Source organism: Anomaloglossus baeobatrachus, chromosome 6 (genome assembly GCF_048569485.1).
Source record: "Anomaloglossus baeobatrachus isolate aAnoBae1 chromosome 6, aAnoBae1.hap1, whole genome shotgun sequence".
In the NCBI taxonomy this organism is placed as follows: domain Eukaryota; kingdom Metazoa; phylum Chordata; class Amphibia; order Anura; family Aromobatidae; genus Anomaloglossus; species Anomaloglossus baeobatrachus.
In genome coordinates, this window is record NC_134358.1 from 472,107,133 (window position 1) to 472,119,509 (window position 12,377).

At 40.3% G+C, this 12,377-nt stretch overlaps 1 long non-coding RNA gene across 1 annotated transcript in view; it reads right to left on the bottom strand.

Annotated features, from left to right (window-relative positions):
* The window catches only part of LOC142243413 (uncharacterized), a 46,433-nt gene that overhangs the window by 33,142 nt on the left and 914 nt on the right, over nucleotides 1–12,377 (bottom strand). The window lies entirely within an intron of this gene.

Consider the following 12,377-nt stretch of genomic DNA (forward strand, 5'->3'; position numbering starts at 1 on the left):
CGCTAAGTATTGGACCCCCATTGCGTGAAGCACTTAAGGATCCCGGCGTCAGTAAAGTGTCCCGTTCTGTATGCTGATAGCGCGGTTAAGTTATGGGGCCGGTCCTCAACCCCGGATTCTATATGCTATTTGCTGCAGACTCGTGGGATTCGGTGACTTTTCCTAGCCGTTCCCCGTGACCCTTGCAGAGTTGGTAGACAACGTGAAGTATGCCTGCCATAGGATTCTGTATCCCGACAGCGCCAGTCCTGTGGAACCAGCCTCCCGCTTCTCCCCAGCGACTGTGTTGAACGCCTTGGCCCACAGAGCTGCTTGCGGCACGTCTGCTCTGCTCTGTGTCTGAAGCTGTTCTTTTTGTTGTTGTGTTGTGTGTTCTGACCTGTTGCCCTCATCTGCTGCCACCAGCTGGTGCACTGCTCTCAGTAGGTCAACCTGCTCTTCCCACTGTGTGCTCCTGACTCCCCCTGGTGGTTGCTTCTCCCTAACCCTGAGTCCCCATTCCAGTGAATTTGGGGAGCCCCTGGTGCGGTGGCGTCCTGTAAACCGACCGCCGCTGTAGTGACCCCTTACTGTGATCCAACCCTGGCCCAGTTCCCATTGGAGAGGGCAACCCACTTACTGTATATGTGTGTATGTGTAAACCGACATCGACCATCCTTGGACCCAGGATAAGTAATACACCCTAATGGGGTTGTAGTACCCTGTGGGGCCAGGAGCGCCAAAGGTGGATCTCCAATCCACACGCCTGTTAGCTGCACATTCTGCTGATCGGATCAGCAGACATGTGCAGGGAATAATGCAGGCTCGCCACGTGAGCCTGCATTAAAGGAACAGACATGTCCACGAAGGTGCATGTGTGACGCCCCTGGACTAGTCAGGTAGTCACAGGGTACTGCACGCTCTTTATCTCCTAGTGCAAAACTCAACCCCCCATGGTTCTGGCTTCCCAACTTGCAGCACTGCCTCCATCAGTATCCAAAATCCCAATCACACCTCGCACCACACCCTACTAGGCACACCAGTGGGCTGCTAAGCTGGAATAGGGCCGCCCACCTAGGGGTCAGGCAGGGAGGTGGGAGGTGACAAGTCAGTCGGCTCCAGGGGAGCAAAGAGTTGAGTGGTAGCCCTCAAGCTATGAGGAGCTCGGGGAAGATGGGAGTTGGAGCTCCCAGGAGAGAAGCAGATTGGGTTGCAGACGGTGGTCTGGACCCGGAGGAGTCAGAGACCCGGTCGCGGGATATTGGGACTGGGTGCCTGGCTAGTCAAGGAGGCCGGCCGGCAGCTGCAGTCCAATAGCCGGTCTTGAGCCAAAAGCACGTCGGGGTACTGGACCCTAGGTCAGGGAGAGGCTTCAAGCAACCCAGCAATTAACCTGCGGAGGACAGGGCCTTTATGGACTGTTCCCACGAAGCTCAGAGATCGGGGGCAATAGCGCAATGAGGGGGATAGGGCTTTCCAAGCAACGCAGCCCACTGAAATCCCAAGCGTGAGCTCCTGTGAGCAAGCTCCTCAATTACCCATAGTAGCGGTGCCCGGACAGCTCCAAGCTTACGGGCTACTTGGACACTTCTAAAATTCTGTGCATGGAGGCAGGACCAGACCATCAGGCAGTGCTGCAGGGGATGGAACCCGGACGATCTCCCCAAGAGGGCAACGGCACCCAGAGACTTGGTTTACCATGTTGTCAGTGACTGCTTTCCTTCTGAGTGAGTACCTGATTAACCCCTGCTACCAGCGAGTCTGCGCTTCCCCTGCAATCCATCCCACCAGTCAGGGTCCTGGGGCTTTTCCCTACCTGTGGAAGGTAACGTCATCTGGCTGCCCCACTCCATCACCCTGGGTACTCCCAATGGCAGTGGCGTTACTCCCTATTACCGCACAGCATGGGTGGCGTCACGAACTATCTAACTCCCTTGTAAATAACCCCCATCATGTTTCGGAGTGATCCCGAGCTCCCAGGTCCGGAGACCCTCGAGCCATGAGTAGCGACACCCGGATCCGAGCGGTTCGACCGCTGCTGGGGCTGTACACGTCTGAGACACATGTATATCCTTGGTCATGAAGGGGTTAAAGCACCTGGTGTGTGACATGGTCACAGTGTTCATCTTAATGCCCCACATAATAATGCCACCACTGTGACTCACAAATAGTAATATTCCCCTCCTGTGCCGTCGAGATGGTAAAATTCCCCCCAAGAAAATTATAATGCCCACTAAGAGTGTCATAGAAAGCAATGGTCAATGTATATATGAAAAAGCTGGCATAAAATATCGGCACCACCTGGTATATATCCTGCGGCTGCGCCACTCACCACACACCAGTCGATCCCTGAGCAGGACTCATACAGATGAGGGTACTTCACTTCACTTGGTAATCGCCATGTGGGACAAAGATTCACAAGATTCCAAAAACATAACAACAAATCCAACGAAAAAACGTTCTGCTTTATTCCATCAACTTCATAGAATAACAGCTCCGGTAGTTCCCGTAATGCGGAGGAGGTGGAACAATAAAGTGCAGGTGCAAGAGGCCGGACCAGTAATAGTGCTCACATATTGAATAATGCCCGTTTGATGGTTACAATATCCTGAGTGCCCCTATAATGTAATAATGTTTTTTAAGTGCTGACTTAAATGGAAATTGTCACCAAGTTTTTGCTACCTCATTGGAGAACAGCATGACGTAGGAGCAGAGACCCTGATTTCAGCGATGAGTCACTTAGTTTACTGGGTGCAGCATTTGTAATAAAATCACTGCTTTATCTGCTGCAGATCTAGGCATGCTGAGCCCTGTATAACACCACCCGCACCACTGATTGACAGCTTTTTGTGTACACTATAAATAGACAGGAAGCTGATAATCAGTGATGGTGGTAGGGATACACAGTGCATCTTAACTAAAGGTGGTGTCACACACAGCGACAACGACGTCGCTGCTACGTCACCATTTTCTGTGACGTTGCAGCGACGTCCCGTCGCTGTGTGTGACATCCAGCAACGAGCTGGCCCCTGCTGTGAGGTCGTTGCTCGTTGCTGAATGTCCAGCTTCATTTTTTGGTCGTCACTCTCCCGCTGTGACACACACATCGCTGTGTGTGACAGCGAGAGAGTGACGAAATGAAGCGAGCAGGGAGCAGGAGCCAGCATCTGGCAGCTGCGGTAAGCTGTAACCAAGGTAAACATCGGGTAACCAAGGTGGTTACCTGATATTTACCTTCGTTACCAGCCTCCGCCGCTCTCACGCTGCCAGTGCCGGCTCCTGCTCTCTGCACATGTAGCTGCAGTACACATCGTGTAATTAACCCGATGTGTACTGTAGCTAGGAGAGCAGGGAGCCAGCGCTAAGCAGTGTGCGCGGCTCCCTGCTCTCTGCACATGTTGCAGCACAGCGACGCGTGTCGTTATGATCGCTGCTTCGGCTGCTGTGTTTGACAGCTAAGCAGCGATCATAACAGCGACTTACAAGGTCGCTGCTACGTCACAGAAAATGGTGACGTAACAGCGACATCGTTGTCGCTGTCGTTTAGTGTGACCCCAGCTTAAGAAGGCACAAGACAACTAGCTCTCTAGTGATAATCTCTTGCTGATAAAAAACTGATTTTATTGAAACAACAACACACAGCTCAGTAAGTGAGACATTGTCAGAATCAGGGTCTCTGCCCCTACATAAGGCTGCTGTCAGATTACATATCAAAAACCTGCTGACATTAATATTGTACCCTGAGTGACCTTAAAAAAAATAATCAAGTCTATTGAGTGTGCCCTTAGAGATGAATAATGTCCCAAATGCTTCAACAAAAGTAAAATATTAAGATCCATGTGTGGGCAATGCAAAGCAATGGCACATGACTTATTCCTCCCAAGGACCGTACAAAGGATCAAGGGACATTTATTACAAAGTGGAGGAAATGTAATTCTGGCAGCTAAATAGGAAAGGCTTCTTTACCATTAGAGTAATTCGTCTAGTGAATGCCCTATCACAAAAGGTAGTAACAGCATTTAATGCTTTCCTCAATACAAATAGCATTGAGGATTATATATAATATAGCAATAGAGTATGTATAACTTTGGAGAAAAGGGTGAACTTGATAGTATTGTGTCTAATTTCAACCTACGTAACCAATGAACTGTGTATAGCTAATAGTGCCTACTGAATCCCCTACACACAGTAATAATGTCCGGAATTCCTGTACAAATAGTAGTAATGTCCTCTGAGTTCCACACAAATACAGTAATCAAGTCCCTTGAGTCCCTCACATACTGTAAAAATTTCCTCTACGTTCCTCACAAACAATAATAATGACCCATAAGTACCCCACAAACAGTAATAATGCCCCCTGAGTACCCCACATACTGTAGAAATGTCCCCTTAGTACCCCACAAACACTAACAATGACCCCTGAGTACCCCACAAACACTAAATATGACCCCAGAGTACCCCACAAAAAGTAATAATGCCCTGAGTACCCCGCATACAGTAAAAATGTCTCCTGAGTAGTCAATATGGTAATAAGGTCCCCTGAGTCCTCCACAAACACTAAGAATGACCCCTGAGTACCCCACAAACACTAATAATGACCCCAGAGTACCCCACAAATAGTAATAATGCCCCCTGAGTACACAAATTACAGTAAAAATGTCTCCTGAGTAACCCATATTCATTAATAATGACCCCTTAAACCCCCACAAACAGTAATAATGCCCCCTAAGTACCCCTACATACAGTACTAATGCCCTAGGGTCCCCCCACCGGGTAATAATGCCTCACAGTCAACCCCACATTTAGTAATAATGTCCATGTCCCCCTAGATAAAGCCATAATGTCCTTTGTATCTCTCCCATATACAGCAATAATGTCTCCTGAGCCCCCTCCACATTTTCTAATAATAGCATCTGAGTTACCCCACAAAAAGGTAAGTGTAGCATATATATATATATATATATACATACACATTATATATATACATATATATGTGTGTATATATATATATATATATATATATATATATATATACATATATATATGGTGTGTGTGTGTGTGTATATTTGTATATATATATATATTAAATGTCCCCACATCCTCCATAATATAATCCCACAAATTATAATGCCCTCACATAGTATAATGCCCCCACATATTATAACATATTATAATACCCCCACAATCCACCAGCAGCATAATGTTCTAAGAGCCCAAACATATATAATGCCCTCACAATCCCCCACACAGAATGATACCCCAAACTTCCAAAACATACACAGTGTGATGGCCCCAAGTAGTCACCACCACCACACAGTATGATGCCCTCACAGCCCCCTATAAGAACTGACTCATAAAATAAAAAATAAACACTATATACTCACCTAATCCCAGTATCCTGGAGAGTCCGCCAGCACAGTCAATGTCCTGGCACAGGTGAAACAACACAGTGACAGCACCATATCGGATGTCCTTTATGAGCTCCTGTTATTCTGTACTCTGTAGGCCTAGAGCAACCGGCAGCCTAAATAACCAACCGGTAGAGAAGGCAGAGTATGTCTCCCTTCTCTACTGCACAGTATAGCTGTATTGGCATGCCTAGCATGCTAATAAGGTTAAGGCTGAGACCCCACTTTACGTTCACCTACTTGCATTTCTAAACACACGTTTTTGACTTAATTGATTTGACCAAAGTTGCCTTTTTCAGAACTTTAGCACTGAAAACGCATGCGTATTTACCGCTTTTTTGATGCGTTTTCAGCGCTTTTTACCTGCTTTTTCACCTGCGTTTTGACAGATGCGTTTTGAACATCAAGACACTGCTAAATAAAGATTAAACAGTCAAACATAATGAAAAAAGAGAAAAAAAGGATCATATCTAAAAAAATAATGAAAATAGATATATTTCATTAAATTATAGCGGTAATATACATTTTATCGCTAAAATAGCAATAAATGCATATTTTTCAGAAATTTAATTGTCGGACTATGTGTGTGTGTAAAGGGACATATCAAATCATTATTTTGGTAGTCCAAAACGCATGTTTTCTGCACTGAAAAAGCAGGTAAAATGCAGGAATTTGAAGGAATCTTGGTTTTTGCCATTTCACATTGACTTCAATGTCACCCAAAATTGCAAAAACAACTGCAATGCTCCTACTTTGAACGCATGGTTTTTGCCACAAAATATGCAAATTAAACGCAGCATTTAGAAACGCAAAGTGCGGTCTAGAAATCCCCATTTTCCATAGACTTTGCTGTGAAATTAAAACTCATGCCTTTTGGCATGAAAAAGGTGCTTCTCAAAACGCACCTAAAAAGCACCTAAAACGCAGGTGGAAACGCAAAGTGCGGTCTCAGCCTCAGAGGGGTTGTCCACTCACACGGTAGGCCTCCGAATGGTCGTTCCCTTTGCTTCCTCACCGGTTCCTATGCTATGAACTACACCTAGCTGCATTAGTGGAGTATTATATACATGTGTTATTAGAGCTACTGTGATGTGAAGCTTGGTAGTTCTGGAAGATCAGTCTGCCCTATCTGTGCCACCTGACTAATGACCACTGTAGTAGTGCCATGTTACTAGATGTTATGATGCAGCCATGGCTGTAGAGTTGGTAAGCCAAAGTTTTGACTCTGACTCCTCTATTTTTCAAAATGGTGACTTCAATTCTAGTTCCAACTTCTTCATAAATGGCCAATAATAAGTAATAACACATATACCGTAGTAAGGCCAGGTTTCCCTAAATGATGCCATCAGGGTCAGTTTTTCTATGCCTCAACTGATGTCAAAACACCATTTGTTATCAACGCTCTTTTTAACAAGTTTCTACGGCGAAACTGGTGATCCAGATGTAAAAATGCAACGTTATGTTTTTGTCACATCTGAATCTAAATACAAACATTCGAATTATAAAACATAAATATATTTATACTATTAACATTTGTACTGTTTTGTAAATTCCCATGAAATCTAATAAATTAATTATACATGATTATTCATAGATAAGTTTTTTTTTTTTTTTATTTAGCACTGACTCCATGTATCTGACACCACAGCCCTGATTACAGACACAAAAAAGGCAGCGGCACGCTCCCTTGACTCACTGATCTGCAAGCTGACACTGAATTAAAAATTAAAAAAAAAATTGCAGTATAAAGCCTTGTGCACACGCTGCGTTTTTTGCCACGTTTTTCTGAGTTTTTTGGGGGGAAGTTTTGGCCCCAAAACTGCATGCATTTCCTTCCCCAGCAAAGTCTATGAGTTCCAGGGTTTTTGTCCTCACATTGCAGGTTTTTTTGGCTGCATCTTTGTGGTGAGTCTGGTGACCTCAAAGATGCGCATGTCAATTCTTTTTGCGTTTTTACCATCGTTTTTGAGCCTTTCCAGTCAATAGATTTGATTTAAAATACGCAATGGGCATAAACACGGTAAAAAAAGCGGTAAAAAGCCGCAAAATGCATGCCGAGGGTGCAGTGCATTTTTTTGGGACCAAAAACGTGCATCTGTGTGGTCACGACAAAGATGCAACAAAACCACATGCAAAAAACGCATATGGTTTTATGAATCTTTTTACATGTTTTTACTGCGTTTTTGTCCATTGTGTTTTGTAAGACAACTCTATTGACTGGAAGGGCTCAAAAACAAAAAAAAAGAAATGACATGTTGTATCTTTGTGCTCACCACAAAGATACAGTAAAAAAAACACCCTGCAAAGTGAGAACAACAAAAATCTGAAATCTCATAGACTTTGCTGGGGAAGCAAATTGCTGCAATTTTGAGACCAAAACTGCACCTGAAAAACGTGCAAAAATGCGGCAAAAAATGCAGTGTGTGCACAAGGTCTTACAGTCACTTATATTGCACTATAGGGTTCTTTGTACATAACAATTTTAGGAAACGCAGCATTTTTTGTGACTTCTAAGGCCAGGTGCACATGTTAAGTATTTGGTGAGTTATTCAGTTGTAAGACAAAACCAGGAGTGGGTGATAATGCAGGTGGGGGACGTGTTTCTATTATACTTTTCCTCTGATTGTTCCACTCCTGGTTTTGGTTTACAAATACTGAGGTAAAAAACTCACAAAATACTCAACGTGTGAACTTGGTCTGCTTTATGCTATTATGTTTGAAAAAAAAACAAAAAACATTTCAATAGTGTAACCACAAAATTCCACAAAATACAGACTTTGTTCTTTCAAAAAAGAAAAATTATACTATGTAAAATACAAAATAAATAGAACCCCCCCAAAAAAAAAGCAAAATAAAATACACACACACACACACACACACACACACACACACACACTACATACACACACAAGTGTGCATGTAAGTGACCTTAATTAAGTTAATGCCTCAAAAATAAATAAAATACTATGACAAATGCTGCATTTTCCTAAAACCAGACTTGTAAGGCCAAGTGCGCACGCTGCGGATTCGCCGCGGATTTGCCCCGGAATTGCTGCAGAAAATGTGTTCATTGCTGCAGTCATTCCCCAGCATATCCTATGGGTTTTAAAAAAATGCTGTGTTTTTTTTCTACTTGCGGATTTTCCGCTGTAGAATTAATGAGCATGTCACTTCTTTTCCGCAGGTACCTGCGGTTTTTGCCATAGATAATGGTAAAAACCGCGGCGACCAACTTGCGGAAAATCCTATATCCGCGGTAAATCCGCGGTAATCTGCGGCAAATCGCGGCATAAACGCCGGTGCGGTTTTACAGCGGTTTTTACCGCGGGTGGGAGATTCTTTCAGAGGGTCCAGTTTTTCTAAAAAAAAAAAAATAAAAATAAAATGCACTTTCTAGTGCGCACATAGCCTCATAAGAAAGCTTAATAAGTCATTGATTGCAGAATTGCTTTAGAAGCAAAGCACACACACGAAGAAAACAAGAGGAAGGGACAATTGCTAAAAATTACTAAATTCTCTGCAAATCTGACATTTCACAAAAAGGAAGCGATCACCTTGTGCTATAAGTTTATGGAGTGTTTTAGTGACTTTTTAAACACAAACATATCTTCAACAAGAGAAGACATAAAGTGTAGAAATTGATGAAAGCTATGCAAAATATTGGCGTCTATGTGTCGGAAAGAGGATGGTAAACAACAGAGGACAGTGTCACATGCCTAACGCATTGCTGAAAATATTCATGGCATGTGTCCTATATTTATAAATATGACGCATTGTGCTCCATTTCCATGAACTCTAGCACTCTACAGCACTATAAATACATCTGAAATATCTGCAATAATTTAATTATTTTTCTGATCATTGAAAAACTATTATTATGATGATAGAACACAGATGAGTTAAAAATCTTCAAGTATAAAGAAAACTATAGCAATGTTCCAAGTATGGGTTTTATACTACCACAAGACTAAGTAATAGGAATGTCTATAATAAGTAATAAATCAGATTAAGTGAACATGAATTATATGGAAGATTTATCAGATGTATTTTATAACTGTGACTTATTATTCTTTACTAGTTCTGGAAATGTATTTGAGACAGTGGGTCCTGTACTTGGTAAGACACAAGACATACTAAGTGTCACATTTCAAAATTGACACATTTTGTAATTATCTTATTCGTGCTCCATCTGGATAAAATTAATAATAATGTTTGGTGCTTATAAAATACCACAGACTTAGAGCAGTCTCCAGCACATCGCATGCAGAAGAAGAGGATGGTAATTATCGGTGACTGATTCCTGCTTCCCCTGACTACAGTGCACCTTAGCTGTGTTCTAACATATATTCAGAGGAATTATTTCCTTTACATATTTTTGTAAATTATTCATCAGTTTCAAATTACATTCTATACCCTTTCATATTTCTGTAGAATTGTATTCACTGATAATGGCTCCGAAATAAATATATTTCTCATTAAGATATGATAGTTAAATTATTAATTTATTAACACATGCTTATGAGAATGTCTAGGAATATATATTACTTTACTTGCCATTATGAGCTCAAATGTTAGTGACTGTATGTATATTACAATGCGTTATTTCAAGTCATTCCCATTTTTATGCATTTGTCTCAATGTAAAATTATTGAAATCTAATTGGAAACATTTAATAGCTCCGACAACATTTTAACAAACTCTATTTTTATGCCGTAGGTAAGCTGATTACTTGTGCACTTTGTACATCGGTCTATAGCCCGATCGGAAATCACAACATGACTGGAGAAGTGGAAAATATCTCATAGAAAACGGGAAAAGTGACTAAGTTCTGGCACCACTCTCCACTGTAGCGATCAAGGGGGGAAGAACATTGTGTGTGTGTGTGTGTGTGTGTTGTGTGTGTGTGTGTGTGTGTGTGTGTGTATCTGTCTGTGTGTGTGTGTGTGTGTGTATATATATATATATATATATATATATATATAATATATGTACATATACATTGATGGACAGTTATATATAAATATATATATTATATGTATATCTTTATATGTCTATACACACATATATATATATACACATATATATATATATCTATATACATAATGTTTACATATACTGTGTGTGTGTATATATATATGTGTGTGTATATATATATATACATAATATATATATATAATGCGTACCTATCCAAAGATGGAGAGGTGTATATACACATTATTTTTATATATATATATATATATATATATATATATATATATATATATATATATACATATATAAAATCACTAGTATCTCATATGCTCCCGTGATATACGGTATCCATATGATTATTGCTACTATTTAAACTATTTATTATTTGACCCCCATTACATCATTCCCCCGGTATTCACGTCAGTGTTTTCTGGTTAATTAAATTCATCATATGTTATCATTTTAATGTGTTTTGCTTTACAATTGATGAGATTTTTATCATATACCATAATTAGGTACATTTCAATATTATATAATCGCAAAGCAATAAATATTCTCCCTTGTAATATATATATATATATATATATATATATATATATATATATATATAAAACATAATTCATCCTATATTGTAATCATCAAATTAAATATGACAGAGCCCGCAGCTGGAAATCAGATCTATTTGGAAGTTTTACTACAAAAATAATTTTTCACCTTTAGTTCAAGCAACAATTTTTGAGGTTCTGACTATTTGGTTAAACAGCTTAAATAATAAGTAATTGATAAGTAATTATTAAGAAGTTGATAAGTAATTATTGCCGGAAACACAAACATGTAAAAGTACAATTTAATTATAACACATATTTAATCTATGTATTTATTTATTTATTTATTTATTTATTAATTTAGTACGAAATATTCCCCTAGCTGTGAAGTATCGGTGATGTTTTGTTTTTCGGCACCTCCATGCTTCAGTCCTTGGATAGCAGAACACCGATGTACACTATTTCATGGCTTCTGTATACTTTATATTATATATTTTATGCTGTACATTACATTACAGTATTTTTCGGTTCATAGAGATTCCATATCTGATTGGGCAACAATTATTGTGCATCTGGGGGTCCTGTGCTTGGATTAGACCATATTTCATTAGCTTTTTCATGTAGCTCCCTATACAGCCGAAGACTCTCTGCATGTGCATATTCCTGCTGCCCTCTATAGTGGGAGATATGCAACTCCTTGGCATAACAATCTGCTGTGGAGTGGAATTCCCAGAATAATCGCATTAAAATCTATGTTTCCAATACACTGGATTGTGTTAAACTCATATGAGCCAATAGTTCTAGAAGGAATTATATTAGGTTCAATATCTCAGATTTATAATATATTACAAAGCGCAGGGAAAGTTGCTGGCGGCCGAAAGGAGCACAATACACTCACCATTGCTGAACTATGAGGTTAGAATCAGGGAGTTCAGCAGAGGAGTGCTGCAGACGCTGCAATCTACACATTCAATGTCATCTGATTCTTTATTTTATTACGAATAACTACTAATAATAGCTAATTGATTCTCTTATGTTAGATTACTCTTAACCATAATAACCCAGGCTACAGCATTTTACTACTTGGGATTTATTGTATATTCTCATTTTCCTGTGTTGCACGATATTGACTCTCCTGTTAATAGATTACAGAATCTGCATTGGGAACAGAAACAAACAGGTATTAATTCCTCTCTTTTTTCATCCATTTTTTTTATCCATCTTGAAATACAGTGCGATAGAAAGTAACGCCGAAATAATGAAGATTGATTGCTGCCCGTAATCTTTCACAAACTCTTGTGTGCAAATAAAAGCTTTTAATTACTAACCATATTATATAATTATTATTATTACTATTATTATTATTATTACACTTCCCATAGCACATGCGTGTTACAAAAATACTATTTTTCTTTCCTTCTTTCTTTTTTTTTTCTATCTATTTATCTATCTATCATCTATCTATCTATCCATT